The sequence below is a fragment of the Crinia signifera genome, chromosome 1 (genome assembly GCF_055691185.1).
Source record: "Crinia signifera chromosome 1, ASM5569118v1, whole genome shotgun sequence".
Taxonomy (NCBI): domain Eukaryota; kingdom Metazoa; phylum Chordata; class Amphibia; order Anura; family Myobatrachidae; genus Crinia; species Crinia signifera.
The window spans coordinates 165,679,425-165,705,500 of record NC_139217.1 but is presented as its reverse complement, the minus strand read 5'-3'; positions in this window follow the sequence as shown (position 1 = coordinate 165,705,500).

Here is a 26,076-nt window from a genome sequence, read left to right as displayed (position 1 = left end):
GTAAGTCCTGGAGGGGGGGGACCCCTTCATTGGGGGGGTCCCCACTTCCCCAGGACCCCTGCCCATGCTGACCAGCCAGGGGGTTAATGCTTTGGTCGGGGGGACTTGTATAAAAAGTCTCCCCCCGGCTGTGGCATTACCCTGCTGGCTGGTTGTGTCCGGTGCTGGTTCTTAAAATACGGGGGACCCCTAGTCATTTTGTCCCCCGTATTTTGGGAACCAGCGCCGGACCTTGAGCCTGGTGCTGGTTTTATAAAATCCAGGGAACCCCAACTTGATTGTTCCTTTGATTTTATGATACCAGCACCGGCTTTTTGAGCCCGGGGCTGGTTATGTTTAGGGGGGGACCGCACGCCGTTTTTTTTCTTTTTTTTGGTTTTAACTATTTTTTTACAACAGAACCATGCACAGATCTCAATGATCTGTGCATGTTTCTGATAAAAGCGCCAGGCAGAACCTGGTCTATTTTTTTTGCGATTTTTAGTAACCTTTACTAAAAATCGCAACCCATTAAATATGCGACTTCTATCCTTTTTAATGGGAAAACATCTGGATGCGATTTTTAGTCTAACTAAAAATGGCACCTTTAAAAAATGCGATTTTTCCCGCAAATCGCACCCTATAAAATATGTGATTTTCGGAAAATGGCCGAAAACGGCATATTTTGCGGGAAAAATCGCAAAAAAAAAAAAAACGCACCCTATTACTTTTCGCCCCTGACGTTGAAAAAGTTCCTGGCACTCCTGGTCTCCTTCAGATTGAGATCCAGCCATGTTTGCAACAACATTTAGTTTTTCTATCACACCTTTATATACTATTTCTGTAATTGGCGTACATCAGCGACACGATGCGTTCCGTGCGGCAGCGTTCCGTACGGCAGCGTAGACCGTGCGGCGCATAGGCCACGCCCATACCAGCGAAAAAAAACAGGCATACTTGCTAAGTCTGATTTAGTAGTTAATGGAAGATTTGAACACCAATAAACACCTCAAACTGTGGCCAGACATGAAATGTTTATGTGAATGTACATTTGTACTGTGCACTTGTTTGGTATGTACTACTAATGACACTAACCCATTCCATATGTAAATCCAGTCCACCACTCAGGCAATAGTAATCAGTGCTTGCATCCAAATCACATGTGAAAGGTCTCCAAATACTGGCTTGATGCTAGGTACATTGAATTCCACATCTCTAGTGTGGGCCGGTAGAAGGTAAGTGTTCACATGGCACCATGGCCTAATATTGGAAAAAGGGCTTGCACTATTTGCTATGTTTCTGGTGTATAGCTTTCAATATAATAAAGCTGTCTAGTTTAGTACCTTGTAGAGTTAGGTGTAACTGGCTAGTGATGCACACTATTTCACCTGTTGTTTTCACCCATGTTTGGTGAATGTAATAGATTATATATAATGGGTTGCAAACTTCTTTCACCCTGTCTGTTTTGGAGATAAGTAATGGCATGGTCTGCTCAACTATGCAAAGCTACAGCAAGTGTTGTTTTGCGATGCAATGGTTTAGCCGTCTGTTGTGGCGCATACACGCTGTTAATGACAAAATGAACAATGAAGTTAATACCAAATATCACTCTGAACAACCAATTACAGGACATGATTGCTTGAATTGTGCCATTGCTAAGATGGCGGCCTATGGGAGAGCAGCCCAATTCTCTCCTGCGGAGCTGAGGGCACTGGTCTCCGTTATGGAGACCAGGCTGGGGCGTGCGGGCCCTTTTACTACCAACCGGCAGAAGCGCCATGCATATGCCGCGGCCCGCAGGTGCATATTCGCGCGCACCCAGGTGCGCAGGACCATCGCACAGCTGGAGCGGTGATGGCCTGATCTGAGACGGCGCCAGCCGGAATTGCTCCAGGAAATAAGGGCCAGCATTGCACGATGTGAGTGTTTACACATTAAATGGCCAATTGTACATTAATGCTTCCATGACCTTTTTTTAGCCAATAAGGTAACATGGCTGATCACGAGTTAAACATGGCATACACTATATGTGTGGTACTTCATGTTTGACATGCTGTAATGTGGGTCTAATATGTCATTGTTTTTGCTGCATGATGAATGAACAAATCATGTGCCTTATTTAACACTCTGCATTTTGAATTTTCTTACAGCACGTGACCATGCAAGACAGGCCCGTGAGCAGGGCCAGGAGGAGCAGGCCCAGGAGGAGGTGGCCCAGGAGGAGGTGGCCTCGGAGGTGATGGGCCAGGAGGAGGTGGCCTCGGAGATGATGGGCCAGGAGGAGGTGGCCTCGGAGGTGATGGGCCAGGAGGAGCTGGCTGAGGAGGTGATGGGCCAGGAGGAGCTGGCCAAGGAGGTCGTGGCCCAGGAGGAGCTGGCCGAGGAGGTCGTGGCCCAGGAGGAGCTGGCCGAGGAGGTCGTGGACGAGGAGGAGGCGTGTGAGGTGGTGGAGGTTGAAGGAAGTGGTAGGTAAACATAAGGCATCATTAATAATTGGTGGTACTACTATTTGTTAGGTACCACAGCTGAATCTAGTGTGTTTTACTCTATTATTAATTAATAAACAAAAGTGGGTTACAACAGACACACTTAGGGGTTATAGGCCCAAGCTGAAAACGTGGAATCTGGAGGCTCACGTAGGTGATGAGTGTTTATTTATGGAGGGCCTTTCTATACAAGCACAAATAAAACATCAATGGAGTATAGTCAGGCCTGATTTATAATGGAGTCACAAGTGGGCAGTTCCCCTGGGCTCCCCTCTAGGCAGTTGGCCCGTGTTGTTGCCATGTATTTTGCAAAGCTTTTTTGTAGGATGGATTGACTTTAGAAATTGTTTGGTGTATGGAAGCGGATTAGTGCTGCACTTTCACCTATCTGGCAATGTAACAATGATTCAGGAAGTAAGGGGTAGAGGGACTAGGCTAGCCTTTAAATGTGGTAGCTATCTAACTATCCATCCATCCATCCATCCATCCATGTATCTATGTATCTATGTATTCATCTATGTATCTATCTATCATGCAGTTTAGCTATTAAGCAGTGACATGCAGGTATATATGTATGGCAAAATGTGGCATGTTCTATTGGATGTAGCTTTCTAGTAGATTGGTGAGTGTTAAGGCAGGAGAAGTGTGAGTGAGGCTCAAGTGTTGTTATGATTTTGATACATACATTGGCAATTTTATCACTCACATATTCTGTAGTGTAACCCACTGTGTGTGTGTGTGGGCCCATCTTTTTTTTTTCCATTACAAACAGTATTGCCTATGTAATTGTTTGTATGTATGAATTCTCATGCTGTAGGTACTTAGGATTGACTGTACAAGGTCGACCTGAATAGCATAATTAATGTTGATCCCCCTTTAACATGCCCACAGATGACCAGAGGCAAGAAGACGAGGGGTTGAGAGGGGCCCTCCTCAGGCTGCGCCAGCACCTTCTCCACATGGCTGCAGAGGTCCAGAACGTGTGCGACCTCCTGGTGTGAAGAGTTTATTTAATTTTTTCTGTTACATGTTAATAAATTTTTGTCATAAAAGTTAGAAGTGGTCTATGTGTTATTGTATTATTTTACAGTATAAGTATAAATATAAGTATATAAGTATAAATAGTGGTGTTTATTTATGTAAGGTGCAAAAAGGATATACAGTACATATAGATGGGTTTAGTGCATAAAAGTGGTTGAAAGTGAAGGGGAATGTAAAGATGTACATAGTGTGTTGATGTGTATGTGTGTGTTTGCATGTGAAGAATAATTGATGATGTCATATGCATACATAACACATGGGTGTAAAGGGGCAATAAAGAATGTTGTGAACTTAGCATGATGTAAGGGTTAATCTAAAGTGGTATTAAAGTGTTTAATTATCAATTAGATAAATAATAGATGACCATTAAAAACAATCCCTTTTGAATGAGGTTGCCTAATTGCATAAGTGGGTCATGTTACAGATTTGGGTGTTCTGATAATAGTGGTGATTTGTGCGTAAATACACCTCATCGGTGCGTACGGCCAGGTTCCCGTCCGTTCTGACGCGGTAAGACCGTGCTTACGCTGTAAGACCGTGCCGAATCTGTGCGTGTCCACCGCACACGCAAGGTTTGTATGTCGTCCGTAAACACGCCCTCTTCTTAAACAGTGAGTCCATCCTAATGCGGAGGCTCGGTGGGCGTTTCTACGGACGATGTCCGCACAGCGTGGCGTGCGGCCCGCTACGTAAGAATTCGGGAAAGTACGCACCGATCAGAATAAGGGCCAATGTGTGGATTTGATATTTCTCACACTGTACTCATAGACAAGTTTCCTTCCATCATTTCTGCACCCTCTGCAAATGTGATCATAAGCGTATAAGTAAAGATTGTGAAAATGGCACAATAAAATGGTGGAGGCCTTGATAATGGCATAATAGAAATTGAAGATGCTAGTTTGAAACAGGATGAATGGGATATTTGTGTGCTATCTGATACTAATGAGGATATTGATTATGAGTATTATAAGCTGTTAGGTGGTCAAAATTAACTGAAAAATAATGTTATTGAGTGGTTAATTCTATAGGAACACAAACAGGCCCAAATTACATGATTTTAGTTGTTTTAGCATTTTTTTGAAAAAATCCATATCAAAAACACATGAGAGTACTTTTGTGAACCAGAACCTAAACCAGGAAATTAAACAAGATCCAAAACCAGTGCACTTCTGTAATCATAATATGATCCTTGTACAACACAGGTAAATTCAGACAATATATATTACATATTTTTTGGTAGGGCAAAATGTGAACTTCCCTGGTCAAGCAATTTTGTATTATTGAACTGTGACTGCTAATTTGAAACCACTTGCATCAGTAATTTGGAGTCTATAGCAGTGGAATAACCACAGCGGGTGCAGCTGCTATGGGGCCCGGCACAATTTCAGGGTCTGCTTCCCTATGCACCCAAGTCTCATCACGCTGCTCCTGGACAAAGGACTGGAGTACACAGAGCTGCTACACAGAATGTGAACTGAAGCCCTCTTCCAATTGGAGGCCGCCATCAATGTGGAGCCCAGTTGGAGCCAGCCATCAATGTGATGTAATTCTCATACAATCACATCATAAAAGCTCTGCCCCCTGAATCACAGTGCTCAAAAGAATTGCTGCCCAGCTCCTTTCAATTACTGCATACAGTATTCTATTAGGGCTTCAAAAGTAACTGTGTGTGTGTTTGTAATTGTGTGCATTTATGTGAATATTGTTAGTTATAGTCTAGTTATGCCGCTGGTCATTAGAATTGGTGCATTATTAAAATAATGGTGTCCCAGCCTTTTCTTTGAAGCCTGAAAATAGTAAATAATCAAACTACAATGCCTCCTGCAGTGCTGAAAGATGCAGCATCGGATCAAGATTGCGACCATCGGTTGCATGCCTAAAAAAACAGGGCATCATTTTGTTAAATGGTCCCAGTTGCGATCACCCAAAAGCAACAGCATATCAATCATGCTTGCAGATAACGGGGTACTGCGATGGATCATGCAGAACAGGTCCTGCACTTAAGCAATTCCACCTCCATCAGATTTGTCTGTAAACTATTGGGTTTACATACAGTACAGTACAAACATAAATCAGGTCCAGAGCCAAGTGAATATTAGACAAGCAGCACCGCCCCATGATTTATGGACCTTAACTCCAGCCTGTTGTGTCAGGGCCAGCCTGTTAAGTCAGGGGGCCTAGCCTCATGGCATGCCCGTATCCTTCATCAACACATGCACGGTGGTCAGCAGGTTGAGAAAATAGAGAGCTGGAAGCAGGGGCGGGCTGGGCCGGGGGGCAGGGTGCCATGTGCCCCCCGGGCCGCTCTAACAGGCACTATTGCGGGCCGCAGGCTGCCTCCTATTTTACCTGCTGTCCTCCTGAAGCAGCACCGCGGCCCGTGGCATAGCTAGTGTAAGGCCCCCGCTGCTGCTTGGAGGAGCGGGGGCTGCATGGGCGCCGGGTGGAGGAGATTAGTATGTGTATTTGCGGCTGCCAGCGTGCCGCCTGCCGCTCCCGCACAGGCGAGTCGGCCACGGCACGGGGGCCGCCATGACAGTCTCACTGTCACACTGACTCACACTGCCCTTACTTGATGGGCAGGCGGGCTGTCCAATGAGAACGGGCGGGAGGGAGGGAGGGTGTGACGAAGTGTCAGGGGGAAGCAGGTTACGGGCTCTGCTTCTCCTATGTGTGTGACGTCACCACGTCACACGCTGGAGAGGAGGAGAGGAGAGGAGCCGGGAACTTGAAGCTCAAGCCCAGTCTTAACATTAACATAGCTGACTGCGACTTGTTAAGAACACAGGTGCGTTTTTATTAGCACCTATTTAAAGAAATATATTTAAAATAAGTATATGTGTATATACTGAATATGTGTGTATATATATATATATACATATATATATATATATATATGTATATTAGGGCGGAGTGAAAAAACTGAAATTGAGAAATTCAAAATCGGCTAGTGTGGGAAAGTTGTGACTTGACCTGAATAAGAAACGTGCAAAAGCATTTTGATCTGAGTGAACATCTTCTGTTCTGGCAAGAGGCCTAAAGTTTCACTTTTTAGGTGAAAATGACGAAACCTATGAAGAAGCTCCAATCTAGTTATAATTATGTCAGGATGTCTTAGAGTGGTTCATTAATATACTTTAGCATAGTAAAAGAGAGTTCGAGCTTGTCCTAGTGCAAAGTGAATGACTTTGGTGGGAGAAAAAATCCCTAATAATTGACCCATTTTTATGGTCACAATTGTAATTATTGTGTGTTTTCTCCTGAACGTGTTTATAATAGAAGAAGCACAAATACTCTAAATGGAATTTCGGTGACACTGTGTGAAATATAACACTGCATAATTGCCCTTAATCAGACCTGATCGCAGTACAAATTTGTTCTCAAAATGGGCAAAACAAATGCTGCATTGTAGGTGGGGCAGATGTAACGTGCTGAGAGAGTTAAATTTGGGTGGGGTGTGTTGAAACTGAAATCTAAACTGCAGTGTAAAAATAATGCAGCAGGTATTTACCCTGCACATAAACAAAATAACTCAACACAAATCTAAAGGTGGCCATACATCTACAGATCGATTGTCAGATCTGGCTGGTTGGAACAAATACCTGGTAATATCTGAATGACAGTTTTTGGCAGTTTTCCAGCATTTCAAAGCAAAGTGCTCTCATCCATTACCAGTATTTTGTTCCAAACAGACAGATCGGACAATAAATCTGTAGATGTATGGCCACATTAACTCACTCTGCACATGTTACATCTGCCCCACCTGCAGCTGCATTACAGCATATAATTATGCCAAAGATAAGCCAATATATTAACAGTTAAATACATTAAAGTGCATTATGCTGTAATAAGTATTGCTGATCAATCCTGCCTAGCAGGGCTGTCTTTTTGTATGGGCTTAATGGGCAGTTGCCCAGGGGCCCCAGGCGTATAAGGGCTCTATGTTGATAGCTGAGGATCCCCTTTTTCCAGGGATACCAGAATTTTGAAAATCGACCCTGGGGAACTGCAGATATCCAACTTCAAAGCAGCAGTCCACATCCGACCTGTTAATTACAATTTCCAGTCATATTTCTCAGGTTCTCTCTGACACTAGCGGCTTGTCTCTATCATGCCCAGAACCAGAGATATCAGCCTTCAAGCAGCCGGTCCCTGCTCCAGCTCCAAACGTCTGGTGTAGTTTTATATTTTTGTCAATGGATTGCTCTGGCTCCTGATCTCTGATACCCAAGTTCCCAGCACCTCCTGAAAGTTGGGACTCTAGGTTTTTATACTAGGCTAAGAAATCTATTTCCAGATAATGGCGATATCTGCAGTCAAACAAGCTGCCCTTCCACCGGAAAATGACGAATATTAAGCCCACTCCATTATCCAACCGTCCCCTGTGTATAAAACACCCCCTACCTCCCTGGAAGTCATTTACTAGGGACCCTTCATACAGCTCAGTGCCCCCTTCCACACGTTAGTGTTCACCCTCCCACCACCTGTGCAGTAAAGGAGTAATTAGCAGAAGTTACTGCTCCAGGTCCTACATGTTGAATGGAAGATAGAGCACCCCCTGCCACCCGTGGGACATCAAAGCTGCTGCTGATACCACCCCCCACCCCTAGGAGGGGAGAATGGGTAAGGGCCCCAGTGCATTGCTTTGCCCAGGTGCCCACACTGCTGTTAAGACGGCCCTGCTGCCTAGAAATGAACACAGTGATTGGCATATATGTACTGCTGGACACCACTCATAGAATGATTAACCTGTTATTTTTTGAATCAATGTTCTTGTTTTTTCCCCCCTAAACATTAGATGTATTTGTTTATTTATTTACAGTTTCTTATATAGCTCAGCAGATTCCTTTACGCTTTACAATAGTAGACAGTGATAAAACAAACTGGGTAATGACAGACAGACTTGGGGGTTAGAGGGCCCTGCTGCAAGCTTACAATTTATTACATCATAATACACTTCAACGTATTTAACAGTTAAATTGGGCTGTAATGCAGCCCAATCATGTTCCCAGTATAGGGGATGCAACACTGTTTTTCTGTCAATAAACAGAAGTGATATGTAAAATGATACATTAGACAGTTTACACTTACTTGTAATACTTATTGTAACAGTTACTGTTTTTCAATAACAGACTGCAACAGTTATTTCTTATTTATATACACAGGATTGTCTATCTTTGTATATGCATTGCAAAGAGAGCAGCATAAATCCAATTTCATGTATTTCAGTGACACTGTGTGAAATATAACACTGCATAATGGCCCTTAATCAGACCTGATCGCAGTACAAATTTGTTCTCAAAATGGGCAAAAAAATGCTGGACTGCAGGTGGGGCAGATGTAACATGTGCAGAGAGATTTAAGGTGGCCATACATCTACAGATTTATTGTCCGATCTGTCTGGTTGGAACAAAATCTCGGTAAAAGATGAGAGCAAATGACAGTTGACCATTTGCTTTGAAATGCTGAAAAACTGTCATTCAGATATTACCAGCTGTTTGTTCCAACCGGCCCAATCTGACAATCGATCTGTAGATGCATGGCCACCTTTAGATTTGTGTGAGTTATTTTGTTTCTGTGCAAGGTAAATACCGGCTGCATTATTTTTACACTGTAATTTAGATTTCAGTTTCAACACACCCCACTTAAATTTAACTCTCTCAGCACGTTACATCTGCCCCACCTGCAATGCAGCATTTGTTTTGCCCATTTTGAGAACAAATTTTTACTGGGATCAGGTCTGATTAAGGGCTATTATGCAGTGTTATATTCCACACAGTGTCACCGAAATTCCATTTAGAGTATTTGTGCTTCTATTATAAACACGTTCAGGAGAAAACACACAATAATTACAATTGTGACCATGAAAATGGGTCAATTATTAGGGATTTTTTCTCCCACCAAAGTCATTCACTTTGCACTAGGACAAGCTCGTACTGTTTTTTCAATACTAAAGTATATTAATGAACCACTCTAAGACATCCTGACATAATTTTAACTAGATCGGAGCATCTTCATAGTTTTCGTCATTTTCACCAAAAAAGTGAAACTTCAGGCCTCTTGCCAGAACAGAAGATGTTGACTCAGATCAAAATGCTTTTGCACGTTTCTTATTCAAATCAAGTCACAACTTTTCCACACTAGCCGATTTTGAATTTCTCAATTTCAGTTTTTTCACTCCGCCCTAATGTATATACACACACACACATAGATCTCACAGTCACAGTATATATACAGTATACATACATACATCTCCCAGTCTATTTGTATATGTGTGTATATATGTGTGTGTGTGTGTGTGTGTGTGTGTGTGTGTGTGTGTGTGTGTGTGTGTGTGTGTGTGTGTGTGTGTGTGTTGATGTGGGGGGTTTTTTTGGCAGGGGGGAGTAAAATTTATAGTTACGCCACTGACCGCGGCTACAGGAACATGGCCGCCTCCTGCATGAGGACATGCTCACCAGCATGGGATGTGCAAGTCCCGGACGGATTCCTGGCATTGGTCTGCACTCTACAGTGTGACCACGGTGGATGCAGTGTGACATCATGACGCCGTCACTGCCGCCCCACTCGTGCGACACATACTCGGAGGATGGAGAGGCGGCGCCGGAAAGTAAAGGCAAAGAGGGCAGAGGGAGCCGCAGCAGTAGAGCACGGACCCGGGCCTATGAAAGGCAGGTAATCTGTAACTACAGTATGTATTGAGTATTATAATGGGGGCCAGGGAGCTGCCTGTGGTGTCCTCGTATAATTATACAGGGGGAGCAGCCTGTGGTGTTTTGCCAAGACCCCACAGGCTGCTCCCCCTGTATAATTATACCAGGACAGTCTTGGTGTAATTATACAGGGGGAGCAGCCTGTGGTGACCTGGCATAATTATACAGAGGGAGCAGCCTGTGGTGTCCTGGTATAATTATACAGGAGGAGCAGCCTGTGGTGTCCTGTCAGGACACCACAGTCTGATCCCCCTGTATAATTATACCAGAACAGTCCTGGTATAATTATACAGAGGGAGCAGCCTGTGGTGTCTGTTCTGTTTATGCAGAGGAGCAGCCTGTGGTGTCTTCTTGTTATTATGCGGGGGAGCAGCCTGTGGTGTAAGGTATAATTATGCAGGGGGAGCAGCCTGTGCTGTCCTGTTATTATACAGGGGAAGCAGCCTGTGCTGTCCTGTTATTATTCAGGGGAAGCAGCCTGTGGACTCATTAAAATGGAGGTTTTTCGGTAAAAAAAAAAATGTATTATTAAAAAAAAGATAATAACACCACGACAGGCTGCTCCCCCTGTATAATAACAGGACACCAGAGGCTCTGGTGTCCTGTTATTATACAGGGGGAGAAGCCTGTCGTGGTGTTATTATCGTTTTTTTATTAATAACACTTTTTTTTTTACCGAAAAACCTCCATTTTAATGATGCGCTGTTACTTATGGGCCAGTGCTCAGGACTTGCCCCCCAGGCTAAAAGTTGCCAGCCCCTGGCTGGAAGGTTGCATTGTGCACAGCCTTCCTGGCTTTCTGTATGCCTGGGCCAGTCCACCTGGCAATCGGCCCCTCTGACACTAGCTAGAAGTGCCAGATGGCCATTCCCACCCTGCTATTAACTTGTTCAAAATGATAAATTATACAACGATAAGCCTTAATAAAACTTTTCAAAAGAATTCTTAGGTCCAAGTTTCACCATAATTTCACAATATTATTTGGACATTACCCAATTTTATTTTGCAGGCTTTAGAAGAAAGTCCTAATAAAATAAAAGTAGTTTGAACACCTGTTGTAATTACACTACCCTAAAAGTGTAGCATGGAATAAAAAGTTCTGTTTTATACCTTGCTTGAAGCTATAGACTTAACCGTAAAACAAAATAAATTATTTCCATAGATCTCTTTCTACAAATTAGAAAATACAAATAACAGCTAAAAATGTATTGCCTTGCAGCTTTTTTTATGTGTTTTTTAACTTAAAACTTTAAAATTCCAGCTATTGTGCTTTCAAAACTTCATGGTTTCTCATCACCTTCAGGCACCAAGCAGTTTTGTTAATAACTGTAAATCCTTTCAGCCTTTGATAAGCGGGCAAGTGCTTGTGTGATTGACAGGGTACTAAAAGTGTTAATGAGACAGACCAGCAAATTCCTAGATCAATAACTGCCGATGAAAGAAAAACAATTCTTGTTCCTAGATTTTCCGTGAAATTGCTCAACGCTGTTAAATATATTTTACCAGTGGAGATTTTTAAATCAGACTTTTTTTATTAGTTTGTGTGAGTTAACAAAAATACTCTTACATTGGAATGTATCTGTTTTTTACTTTTTTATTTTCATAAGGAGAACATCTATGAGTTTATGCCTTGGTACAGCAACTTCATAACTTCATGGGGACCCCCAAAAATATGGCTCTTCTTTGGTTCCATTGCACTTCGTTCTTTCCAACAAAACTGTCTCTTTTCCATTGGCTAATAGCTACAGTATAGGCAGTCTAACAGCAGCTATGCAGGGCTGGCAAACAGAAATCTTGGAATCCTAAAGAAGCAGATTTAGACCTCATGGAGCCAGAAAATGAGCTTGAGGTTTTTGGTTGGTGCTCAACTTATGTTCTTGGTTAAGTTGATTGCATAGGCATGCGCAGAACATTTTATTAGGGGGTGCACCATCAAAGGGGTGTGCCTATCACCACCTATTGGGCATGTCTAACACCGCCAAACAGGCGTGTCTACCATCATCTATCGGCACTCGGTACAATATAAAACATCTCTCAGCCACATCATAATCTCCTGCCTCTTTCAGTTTTAATCTTCTAATTACTCTGTGTAACAGTACATGCCAATAAAGTCAAAAACATATATGGATGACGCAGGTATGTAGTGATATGACAATGGTCTAGTACAATTAACAATGCAAACACACATAATTGATTGATGGGTGCTTCTTTTAATGGAATACAGAGCTAAAAAGGAAAAGTCTTTGGTAAAAGGTATTGCTGGTATTCATAGGTGTTCATAAGGGTGGGCACAGCATTAGGGGGTGCCTGTGCACCCTTAACACTCAATGTGCACACACCTATGGTTGATTGGAAGGGGCACTTGTTTCCTCAGCAAACTGTGACAGGTTTATAGAACAGTGATTTTTTTTTTCACAAAATGTCTGTCCTACTACGGTGTACTGCAAAATAGATAAGTCTTCATCGATACAAACGTCAACCTGGCATCTTATGAGCTTAGTCAGAGATGTAGCTTTTTAAGTTTGCACATTTAATCCCTGATCTACACTATAACACTTGTGACCCTTAGGACCCTGATTCTTCCTATGCTAGATCAGAAATATGAATCCAAGAATAAAAATGTATATAAGGAACACAATAAACTTCTTGCAAGTACTGTACAATGTAATTTGACTCTACATTTGCTTTATACTGTCCATTTAGAACATACTGTATATAAACCATTCTGAGAACAAAACCACATTCATCTGCACAGTTACAAATATTTAATCCCAAGAAGCAAGAATTTCATGTTATCCTTAAACACCAATGGGACAATGCCCACAGTGGCAAAATTGTTATGTCATTTAGAAGTTAATTGCACACAGGCCTCTGTCTGCAAGCAACTGAAGAGAGACCACCTTTACTAAACACCATCCTCCAGACTGCCGCTTTCAACACACACACACCTCCCCATCACCCTGGATCTGCCGCCGCCATCAACACTCTCCTCCCCCGCCACTAGAGAACTGTCCCCACAAACAGAATCTCCTCCCCCATGGAACAGCCACCATTAAAACCAGCCCCCCTATCCCAGACCTGCTGCTGTCACTGCAAACCCATTCCCTTCCTTTAACCAGCCCCCCACATACACACACACACACACACACATGCACACACACAGCCAACTGTAAAACTCCCACCCCAAAATAGCTGGCTAGGTTATTTATCATAACAGCTTGAATAATAAGGCAGCTCAGAAAAGTATTTAGTACAGGCATGGCCAAACTATGACCCTCCAGCTGTTGGGAAACTACAAGACCCATCATGCTTTGCAACAGTTTTGCTATTACTATGGAAAGGCATGCTGGGATGTGTAGTTTCACAACAGCTGGATGGCCACAGTTTTACCATCCCATTGAAACCCATTGAATCTGTACTCAACAAAGATTGAATCTGTACTCAACAAAGCAGGAACTGCTACACAGGCGAAATTACCTATTGGGACAGAAAAAATGAGTTGTAAATAGAAATCTGTCTCATTAACTGTGCAGGACCTCGTTGTATTGCCTTGGCTATCTTCCCCATAAGTAACTTTAATTTTTTGAAGTTGAGATCTAATTATTGCACATATTAAGCTAATTGGGATGAGTTTTCTCTGAATGGTTCAATGCAGGTTTATCATTTGTTTGCAAAATAAATTTGCAATGCGAATTCACAGAGAAAGCACAATTTGCACTTAATTGGATTAACCCCTTAGCGTGTTGGTGATTGCAGTTTACTGCAGAAAGTTTCCAGATACCGTGCACATACAATAGATATACACCATGGGCTAATAACACATAACATGCATTCATCTTTAAAAATGGGATGGCTTTGTGAAGACAACTGTTTCGGAGAAATCTTTTGTGACCTGTGTTCCATGGTTCTGCTTTAATCAGCTCCCCATACAGGTCTGGATAAAGCCTTGGGGGGGGGGGGGGGGGGGCAGGGCACTTAAAACAGGCACATCCCCACTGCACTGACCTTCCACATCTTGTCAGCAGCACCCCCACTTTTCATCCTGCCCACACACTCTAAAGGGCCCCTTACACTTGTGAGATTTTGTGAGATTTCATCCAATTTGAGTCAATTTATCTGAGGAGATCTGATGTGCCGTCTGACAAAATCTTATGTGCCTGATGTGTAGGACACAATCCACAATCCTGTGCCATTGAGTATAACCAAGAGATTGGAAGAGATTGAACCTCCTGCACATAGGATAAATCTCGAGTCAATCAGGTTCAATTTGTTGAGACAATAAGTTGACAAGTGTAAGGGGGCCTTAAGGGACTGTACAGTGTCAATATCAGCAGTAGGGGGTGTATAAGAGATTGAGTATATTCAATGTAAACTAGTGGTGTTTATCAAATTGAATCTATTGATTTAATAATACCTGGTACTGTTTATAGCTTCAAATAACTGAGAGACAAGTACAAACATTTATTGCAATGGAACAAAACTTAAGAAAAAAACTTAAGATAGACATAGAAAAATCAAGCCTACCATGTGTCTTGTCACATGATTCTGGGCCTAATTCAGGTTTTATTGGAACAGGGGGTCTGCGCATGTGTGTTTGTGCATGTGCAGACCCCCTGTGCGAATACCTTCGGTGAGTATCACAAAGCGTTTGTATGGGAGAGGGAGGGGGTCAGGCAGGATGAGACTGCAGTGGAACACCCAGCATTTTATGAAAATGGGTGGAGGCATACCCCTGGGAACACAGGCGTGGTGTTCCCTGCACAGGGCGGGTGATTGACATCACATGACGCCAGCACCCGCTCCGTTTTCGGCAATCAACGGTGGAAATAAAGGTCAGTTCAGACTGGTGGTGGGGGCATTCATTGGGACGGCACGCATCGCTCGCTAGGCAGAAAGTGAGTGAGCAGCTAATCAGAATCTACTCATTTATTCAGCACCTTCTAAAATATAATAGGATCTGATTGGTTGCCTATTTTCAATAGATCTCCCATCTTTGTAAATAAACCCCTCTGTGTGTAGAGGGGAGGGTCCTAGACTGCACACCCTAACTACTTGGCTGGTGCACTCTTTAGATTCTATAATTGGGCTCACGCTGATCTCTATGACGGTATGTCCTGTTCACAGACCTTATTCTCTGCGCAGGACAACGATTTTATCATTCGTTTATATGTGCCAGGGGTGAGAGCTGCTGATCATTTACAAACGTAGATTATTTATAAAGGTAAATCTTATAGATCTCAGGCCTAATTTATATACTCAATATATGGGATAGTAGACAAGAAAGGTCATAAAGTCATAAAGCATATGCTCTATTTAAAGTTTCATTTACAGTAGACGATTTACATTTATCCACACTTCACACACTTTGCTTCATAATGTTTTACCATGTATCATTTTATGATGTGAATGTGTGTTACCATTGGGGAGAAAAAGGTGAGAAGAATAAAGTAGTTTCAAGTCCTTTGCCTGGAGTGATCAGATTGCCAGAATCCTACTATTGATCCACACATCTGGGGCGAAATGTAATAGGGTGCGATTTTTTAGACTAAAAAAAATCGCACCAAATCGCACCTTTAAAAATCGCGTTTTTTGCCGCGAATTCGCATATGTAATGAGATGCGAATTAGCGGCAAAAAAATGCGATTTGCCGCGATTTTTAGTCATGAAAATGTGCGCATTTTCAGTCATGAAAATGTGCGCATTTTTATAAATGCGCTTTTGTGCAAAAAAAAAAAAGTTAAAAAAAAAACGGCGTGGGGTCCCCCCTCCTAAGCATAACCAGCCCCGGGCTCATTGAGCCGGACCTGGTTCCAAAAATACGGGGGACAAAAAATCTGGGGGTCCCCCGTATTTTGAAACCAGCACCGGGCTCCAACAGCCCGCGGTGTCATGCCACAGCCGGGGGACACTTTTTATACAAGGTCCCCCGGCCAAAACATGAGCACCGTGGCTGGTCAGCCTTGGACGGGGTACCTGGAGGAGTGGGGACCCCCCCAATAAAGGGGTCCCCCCCCCCCAGGCTTCACCCGTCCAGGGCTGAAGCCCGGGGCTGTCACCGGCGTCCGTGGCCAGTGGACGCCGGCCTGATAGGGTTAAATCCATCATACATATCATTACATTGCTTTTTACCGGCGAACTACAAGTGCCAGCAGACCTCCCCCGCATGCTGGGACTTGGAGAACCACAAGTCCCAGCATGCAGGGCATTAATGGGCCCGCTGGGACTTGTAGTCCACCTGTAAAAAGAATGTTTATAAAAAACACACACACAGAGAAGTACAAGTTTATTACACACACACACCTCAATTTTACACCAGCGTTACTTACCATTCCTGGATCCAGCGCTGGTCTGGCTGCTTTACAGCCGCCTCCCCCCGCACTGACAGGCAGCGGGGAGAATCGCCTTTCTCCGTTGCCTGTCACCGGCTTTCTCCGTAGCTTCTGTAGCTCTGTCCCAGTGCTACAGAGGCTGAGAGCGTGATTGGCTGAGCTACAGTATGCGTCTCCATGGAGACGCATAGCTCAGTCCTGATTGGCTGAGCTATGCGTCTCCATGGAGACGCATACTGTAGCTCAGCCAATCACGCTCTCAGCCTCTGTAGCACTGGGACAGAGCTACAGAAGCTACGGAGAAAGCCGGTGACAGGCAACGGAGAAAGGCGATTCTCCCCGCTGCCTGTCAGTGCGGGGGGAGGCGGCTGTAAAGCAGCCAGACCAGCGCTGGATCCAGGAATGGTAAGTAACGCTGGTGTAAAATTGAGGTGTGTGTGTGTAATAAACTTGTACTTCTCTGTGTGTGTGTTTTTTATAAACATTCTTTTTACAGGTGGACTACAAGTCCCAGCGGGCCCATTAATGCCCTGCATGCTGGGACTTGTGGTTCTCCAAGTCCCAGCATGCGGGGGAGGTCTGCTGGCACTTGTAGTTCGCCGGTAAAAAGCAATGTAATGATATGTATGATGGATTTAACCCTATCAGGCCGGCGTCCACTGGCCACGGACGCCGGTGACAGCCCCGGGCTTCAGCCCTGGACGGGTGAAGCCTGGGGGGGGGGGACCCCTTTATTGGGGGGGTCCCCACTCCTCCAGGTACCCCGTCCAAGGCTGACCAGCCACGGTGCTCATGTTTTGGCCGGGGGACCTTGTATAAAAAGTGTCCCCCGGCTGTGGCATGACACCGCGGGCTGTTGGAGCCCGGTGCTGGTTTCAAAAGACGGGGGACCCCCAGATTTTTTGTCCCCCGTATTTTTGGAACCAGGTCCGGCTCAATGAGCCCGGGGCTGGTTATGCTTAGGAGGGGGGACCCCACGCCGTTTTTTTTTTTATAAAAACACTTTTACACATTTTTATTAACAGAACCATGCACAGATCTCAATGATCTGTGCATGGTTCTGTCAAATTCGCCTGTCAGAACCTGGTCTATTTTTTTTGCGATTTTTGGTAACATTGACCAAAAATCGCACCCTATTACATTTGCGAGTTGTATACTTTATAATGGGAAAACATCTGGATGCGAATTGAAATGTGACTAAAAATCGCACTTCTAAAAGTGCGATTTCGCGGTAAAAAGTGCGATTTTTTACCGCGATTTTCAACCTATTAAATGTGCGATTTTCGGAAAATGTGCGATTTCGGCCGTTTTTGACCAAAAATCGCACATGTCTAAAAAATCGCACCCTATTACATTTCGCCCCAGGCTTCTATAATACGTCCATTCATTTGATTCTTAAGGGAAAATTGCTAAATAATTCAATAATTTCTTCTTTTAGTAACCATCTGAGGACTGTCATCATCAACATTCATATAATCCTAGTCTACTGTTCTCTCAGGGTCATCTACCAAGGGCAACACACCGACGTCATTGAGCTTGTTGCTCAGTGATCCAGTGGTCAATATCACTACAGCTACATACTTTGCTAGATAGCTACAGTAGGACACTACGGAGGGCAAGTGATGCACCATGCAACAGTGTTATACCATCGGTGTTAAGCCTGTGATAGACTCAGCATGTGTACAAAGATACATATATTTGCATGTGCAAAATAGATATTTAAATTGACTAAATATGTTTGACTGGTTAAATACGAGACATTCCTTAGCTGCCTCTGAATACAGTAACAGAGCTTACACCAATTCCAGATGTGGCTTTTTTGCCCATACTGAATTAATGCACTGGTGTTGGCATGAGCGGATTGGCCAGTTTTTATAAGGAAGATTCCCAGTGGGCTGACGTATATCTTAGACCTTGTTTGTTGACATGTGGTCCCACCTCCTGCATGCAGTGATGCTAACAGAGGGGATGGAAGGGTACTCTTTATCTGGGCCCTGGCCTGTTGGAGGGGCACCTGGGGGGGGGGGGTCTTTACTCATGTAATAGGCAGCAACACAGTACTTTGTGCAGGTAGAAAGACATTACTGGTGCTAAAGAAGACTGTCTCCCAAGGCTAGCACACATTGGCTTACATTTTTGCACAGAGGTGGCCTGGTCATGCCTCGTTGAGTTGGCCACACCTCCTCATAGTAATGGGGCCCAGCAGAGTCATCACCAGTCCTGCCTGCAAGACAGATCCTGCCAAATCTACACCACTGCTATACCACTGGTGCGGCCCAAGTCAGCTAACTTATCCAAAATTTTCCAGAGCTACTTTTAGTTCCAAATGCACCCCTGGGTGTTGCTAAAGTATTTTTCCTGTCTAATCTCTTATACAATGACAATTCACACTAGACACACATGAATAGAACAGACAATAGTGCAAATCTCCCACATCAGCCCCACAGCCCCCCATCCCTTCCCCACTGCATAAAAATCCAAATGTTGCGAGTCTGCAGGGAGGGGGTGGGGCTAAAATGAGGCAAATTGCATCATTTTGTGTCATTTTAGCCCCATCTCCAATCCGCGGACCCTCTAATTGCCGCTGCTGACTGTCATGGGGGCGGGGCTTGGTGACATCAGCCTCGTCCCGCCCCCTGACAAGTAGCCTCGTCCCCTTTCCCCCAAAGAGGAGTAAAGAAAAGTAGGCAAGTAGTGTATGCTTTACTCATTTTTGCAATGCTCACATTTCACAACATCTACAGTACACTGGATTTTATGAAACCTCTCACATCAGTAAGATTTTCCTCATCATACAAGGTTCCTATTCTAGGCAAAAACCACTTTTAGGGCCTTATTCTGATTCGGTCGGTGCAACGTACATACGGTCTGTTTCACCGTACGTTTCTCTTAAGCAGACGGTGAGCGTAAGTCCGCCCACAAAACATCCGCATACGGACGGTCACAAACACCGACAAAGGGGAGTGGAGTACACTTGAGCGTATGCCACCGTACACGGACGGATCCCCTCTTAGCCACCGATAACTGGCGTACAACAGAACGTACGACACCGTATAAGCACGGGTATCGTCCGTTTCCCCACCGACATCTTGCGTATATCTGAGCGTACGCCACATTGCACGGACGGGTCTGGCTTTTTTCCAATGGAAAACTCAGCGTGTGTCACCGATCGTGAGAGTGAGAGTATGTCCATGCACGATGGCATACCCTTCACATATATGGCACTGGAAATCTTGACTTTCAACTATAATTAAGACAATTGATTAATTATTCTAATTGTTATTCAATAATTGTTTAATATTAACTCAATTGTCTACCTTAATAAAGACCCTAATAAAACAACATTTTAACCCACATTACATGTATATTTGTTATGTTCTAATGTGGCATTGTAATCACTATCTATGTGTCCCCACGTTGGTTTTACTTTTCAATAAAGTTATGTTGGTGTTACAGTGAAAAAGTTGACACATGTCGACTTCTGTGAATTGAGTGTCCTGCTTTTTAAAGTATACCAAAACACTTTCTGAATGGGTGTAGGTGGTTATAAAATAACTACCTTGCCATATATAAGCAGCTCTTAGAATGAATGTTACTTACAATTAAACCAACCTTTACATGTAGAGAAGTATTCAAAGATACGCTTCCAATGTGTTTGAGGGCTGTGTGTGGCTTGCAGGTAGTGAAATCATGGTATTCACTTAATAGGCTGCAGCATTGCTTATTACATTCAGGTGTATGTGTTTGAGTAGTAATCAGCGTTAAATAGCAAACCCAGGCGTCCGCTCTCATACGGTATCTCTAGGGGTGGTCTGGAGCTATCTTTGGCGTCCGCCTGTTTTTGGCCCAAAATGTACGGTGCGTTCGCCGATCGAGCGGTTGTAGCACTGTAAATTTTTGGTGCGCACCCCCGTGTACACCCATGTTTACGCTCCGTTTCCCTCATTATTCCGGCAGCTCCCCTAAAAACGCCCCCATGCCGCCCACAATGTCCGTACTCTTGCGGACAGGTTTTTTCGCACGGAGAGACCCGTCCGTGAGCAGTGTGAGGTCGCCGCACCTGCGCATTGCAAAAGCTATGCATGCGCAGATGAAAAAAACCCTGATCCGCCCGTCTACGGCCCCACCGTAGCGAGCAGAATAACCCCCTTAGAGTAGTACAGACTCACTAGTCCCTATTACAAAATAATACCCTACTGTTGTGTTTTTGTTATTCTCTTGCTTTGACACAAGCAGGGCCTTTAGCTATTTCCAGACAGGCAAATTACTCTCTCTAATTATGTTTTTTTTTTTTTATAAAAGAAAGAGCTGAGAAAAAAAATGAATAACTATAATATGTTACTGTTGGAAGCTACAAAGCAGAGACAGATCAATGTAAATCTTTATTTAAAAATAAAAATAACAGGAAAAGTAACCCCATACTAAGCTATGAATAAATATTCAAGGACATATGCTATATTTTTGAAAGCTATTGGTAGACAGACCCCTCACAAATCCCAACTCCCCAAATCTCAGCTTTCAAATAACCTTGAAAACTGTAAGCAGAACCCTATATCAATCATGTTATAGTTTCATCAAAATAACTTTGTTTCATTCTGTGCTTATTATATTTTCTTCATCAACCTCCTACAGTGCTACCAGATGTAAACTCATTTCTTGCTATATATTCCTGCATTTTAAAGTTGTTAAAAAGTTTAAATTGGAAAAGTAAAGTTTTGTCGCTTAATGTTTAATTTGTGCATTGTTGCATGATATTGTTTAATGACATACTGTATAACCAAAACTGTGGGTTTAGGGTAATCCTGGTGGTTCCACACTCACGATTTCACAGCACTAGTGAGCCGTAAAATCTGCTTGCCAATGGGATACGGTCACTAGCTCGACCCAATTTAGGTAGACATGCATTGGGTCGACCACTGATGTTGACACCTGAAATAAGTTGACATGGCTTCAGTTGATAGGGTTGGGAGGTCGACACCAGCATTAGTTCAACAATGGCAAGGTCGGCAGTCAAATGGCCAACGCAGTAATTCATGCCCTACCATCCACTATGGTGTGGTGGGAGAATAAAATAGTGTGCCCGAAGCATAGCGAGCACAGCGCTTTGTTGCTTATTCAACAAAACACATTGATAGGGTGAGAGAATCAGATAGTGAGAGATTTGGTAAGAAATCTCCTGTTTTTTTAAAGCGGCAATCATTTACACTGCAAAATCAAACTGGTTTTGCAGTGTAAATGATTGCTGCTTTAAAAAAACTGGAGATTTCTTACCAAAACTCTCACTTTCTGATTCTCTCATCCTATTACATTTCAGCCATTATCTGATTATAGATGGTAAAGGAAGATTTGGATCTTTATCTTTCCACTTACAATACTATGCCCACGCTTCAGGGAGACAGGCAGGGCCTCCGAGCAAATGGGGCGCGCAAGCATCTCATGCACGCGTGCCTCATTCTGTCAGACTCCGGCGGCTGATGGGGGATGGTGCATGGTGATAGAATTGCCAGGAGCTGCTCTAATGAGAGCGGCTCAACCTCTAGGTAATGCTTCTGTTTCACAAGAAAGCCAGAAATAGCATGTAAATCATCCAATATTTTCTGACAAAGAGTGAAGGCGAGTTTAGGGTCACCGAAATATAAAAGAAGGTCATCCGCAAATGTGGATACTTTAACTGTATGACCATCAATAAGTATTCCCTTCCAAATATCAGCTTTCATAAATGAGCTTATCAATGGGTCAAGGGGCAGGTTGGAAAACAAAGGGGATAAGGTGCATCCCTGTCTTGTGCCTCTAGAAGGTGTAAAAGAAGAAGAATGAAAAACCATTTCTTGTCAAAAAAGCAGTTGGTTAATGTAGGATACACCCCTGAATGATCATGATCGTGAGACTATCTTACGATGGTCGCACGATCTGTTGGAGCACATGATCTGCACATGATCTGCATACGATCCAATTATGATCTGATCACGAACGATCTGTACCCAGTTGAAGGGATGTTTTACAAATCCTGACTGCAGCAGGTAGGATCTCCAAAACGACCAAATGACCAGCGAGGTCTCGCATCGGTTCAGATCTATAACATGCCCAATTTACATACAGTTGGTTGAAATTTTATCAAAATTGAAGGGATTGAGGGCAAATCGTTCAGGTGTGTACCCAGCATAAGAATATAAAAGTTGAAAAATACCAATAAATTGCGAAACCTGTACTTCTAAAATATGCATAATATGTGACCAGGATATGTGATCAAAAGCTTTATCAGCATTGCAACTGACAATAATGGCTTCTCTATTTTAAGTTTGTCTGATGTGGATCATAGCAGGTAACCACACATGAATATTGTGTATGGTAGTGCGCCCCTTAACAAATCCATTTTGTGCCGGGTGAAGAAACCTTTGGAGTATCCATTGAAGGTGTGCTAAAAATTTGGTAAATAATTGAAATCCTGATTTAAGAGTGAAATAGGTTTATTTGACTGCATGTGGATGTGGTCGTTTCAGATAAACAATTCTGGCTTCTGTAATACTAATAATAAGGGGGAGCAGTACAATCATCTGGCGCAGGGAATCGCCAGATTCCCTTAGCTGGAGCAGGCTGGTGGAGAGGCGCTCCATCTGACGAGGACGTGCGAGCAACTCACACGCTCCAAGGCAGCCCCGGAAAGTTGTTGTACAGTACCGGGGCCAAGTATTTCTTTTGGCAGCCCTGAATGTGGCCACTACACAACAGGCACAGAAAGCCTAGGTGCTGCTGGTCCTCTTTCATGAGGAGCTGGTCTAAGCAAGGTAGGGACATTCTGTCTCTTGGCAAACTGTCTTGCAGAATATGACCTCCAAAGATGATGTGAAGGCCTATCTCTTACCCTTTGAGTGAACCACTACAAGGCTTAAGTGGCCACCAGAAGTTTAGACAAAAATGCTGGTACTATATTCGAGAGGTAAAGCTCAGTGGCCTATATTGATTTGTCTGAGAAAGAGGCTTCTATTAATTGGCAGGTGAAAGTTATGATATGGGCCTACATAGGAGTGATGGGACCAGGGAAAGCTCACTGCTTCCAAGTGAATGCTGAGCTCTCTAAAGATCTAGAGGGCTGGTTGCAGCCAGAAATGAATACACCTGGCCGTACGATGTAGGTTCCTGCAGTTAATTGCTGTATGCATGGGCATGGCCAAAGATTACAGGGGTAGGTGCTGCAAACAAATCTACAATTTTATGAGGACCTTGCCACAGCAATAGACTCATGTCAAAGGTTACTGATTGGAATCCAAAGCTGATGCCTAGGCAAAGGTTGGCAATGCAAACAGTGGAGCAGGAGGGCAAAATCTTTCCACCGAATATAAGTGTTTTAAATGTGTTAAACCCAGGCATTTCTGTGCTGAATGCAAAAGCCATCAGGATCCCATTGACTGTACAGTTACTCCTACCTTGTTGCTTCGACCATATTCCCCTCTGCAGGGAGCCCATTGGGGTTTTGTAGGACTGGTCTTATAACCCAACAGGCTGTGTAAGCCCGGATGAATTCTGGGAGTGGGAACAGATGGTATTGAGGAATGATCCCCAAGTCAAAGGTTTGTTTCAGTAAAGGAATGTGCTAGGGATCAACTAAATCATGTTATTTTACAAAATGCATTTTAAACCATTGTTGAAGATAACTGTTTAGTGAAAGCTAACAGGCCAGCAAAAGGTGAACTGTATATTTTGTTAAGAGAAATGTGTGAAATAGAACAGGAGTTGATCAAGGGGAAAAAATAATCAACTATTGATACTGCAGGTACATGTTCAAAAAATTCCCTAGAAAAACTGTTACTATGGTTATAATGGCTAGGAATAGGTGTGGCAGAAAACAACTACCATTTATCCTCTCCAGTATGACACAGAGTATCTTAAATCCTATTTATAGGGCCCCCCTAGAGTTCATCAGCGAGATGGAAAACAGGAAGAACAACTGTATCATGTTAATGTAACGTCTTGGCACGAGTGTCAATCATAGCCATTAAAATGGAGGATGCCCATTAAGTCCTGTTGGACAACATCTCTGAGTCAACAGTTGGTAAAAATGCTAACTCAGAACAGGGATTTTTTTTGCCAATGCAGTCCCATTCCCTTGGGTAATAGGTAAACAATGGCTCTACATTAAAGCAGGAAGGTGGAGATGTGTTTCAACTAGTTGTGGAACATACAGTAGAACAGAAGCCATGCATAAAAATGTGGATGCTCTCTCCCATAAATATGCACTCCCCACAATATCCGTTTGACATAAATGTTGAAGCTAAGGGAGGGACATGTGGATGCAGTTTTCCATAGACAATGTCTGTTTCATCTAGGCTAATGGGAGGGGCATGTGAAAACAAGGTAGTTTGTCCCAGTCTCTTATAAAAGACACTATGGGTGACATTCTATGGGATGAGATAAATGCGCATTTTTTTTATCGCACCACTTCGCCCTTTTTAAAATCGCAAGATTGGGTCGTTTTTTGCATATTTAATGAGATGCGAAAAACGGGCCAAATAGTGCGAATAGGTGCGAGGTGGTGCGGTGTCTTTAGTCCTGAAAATGTGCGATTTTCATGTCTGAAAATCGCACGTTTGCAGGAAAGCGCAAATTAAAATGTAAAAAAACGAGCGCGGGGTCCCCCGCCCGAGCATAACCAGCCCCGGGCTCATTGAGCCGGTGCTGGTGACATAAAATCAGGGTCCCCGACAAATAGGGGTCCCCTTGATTTAATGAAACCAGCACCAAGCTCAAGGTCCGGCGCTGGTTCCCAAAATACGGGGGACAAAATGACTAGGGGTCCCCCGTATTTTAAGAACCAGCACCAGACCCAACCAGCCAGCAGGGTAATGCCACAGCCGGGGGACACTTATTATATAAGGTCCCGCGGCCAAAGCATTAACCCCCTGGCTGGTCAGGGGTCCTGGGGAAGTGGGGACCCCCCCAAAGGAGGGGTCCCCCCCTCCAGGACTTACCAGCCCATCCTGAAAGTCCGGGGCTGTCCCCGATGCCCCTGGGCGGTGGGCATCGGGCTGATGTAAAGTGTAAAAAAAAAGAATATAAACTATTGTTTTCTACTGTAGAACTATGAGTCCCAGCAAGCCTACCCCGCATGCTGGGACTTGGAGAACCACAAGTCCCAGCATGCGGGGCATTAAAGGGCCCGCTGGCACTTGTAGTTCTACAGTACAAAAAATAGTTAAATAAAACACACTGACACCCTGAAAAATAAAAGTTTAATACACACATAACACACACACATACTGATACTTACCTACCTTGAGCCCGTAGGTCGGTCCCTGGATCCTGGGTCCGGGCTCCGAGGCTCCAGGGCAGAAGAGTCCGGTTCCGGGGCCTTGGTCCTGGTTCCGGGGCTGGTCCGGGGTTCCGGGGCTCCTGGGCTGAAGAATCCGGGGTCCAGGATCCGAAGTAGTCCTCAGAGGTACCTGAGGAAGGAAATCCTACTCACCTGGTCCCCGGCGACGACATCGGCATCCTCTCTAGGCGGCCAATAGAATCATCCGGAGGAGAGGCGCG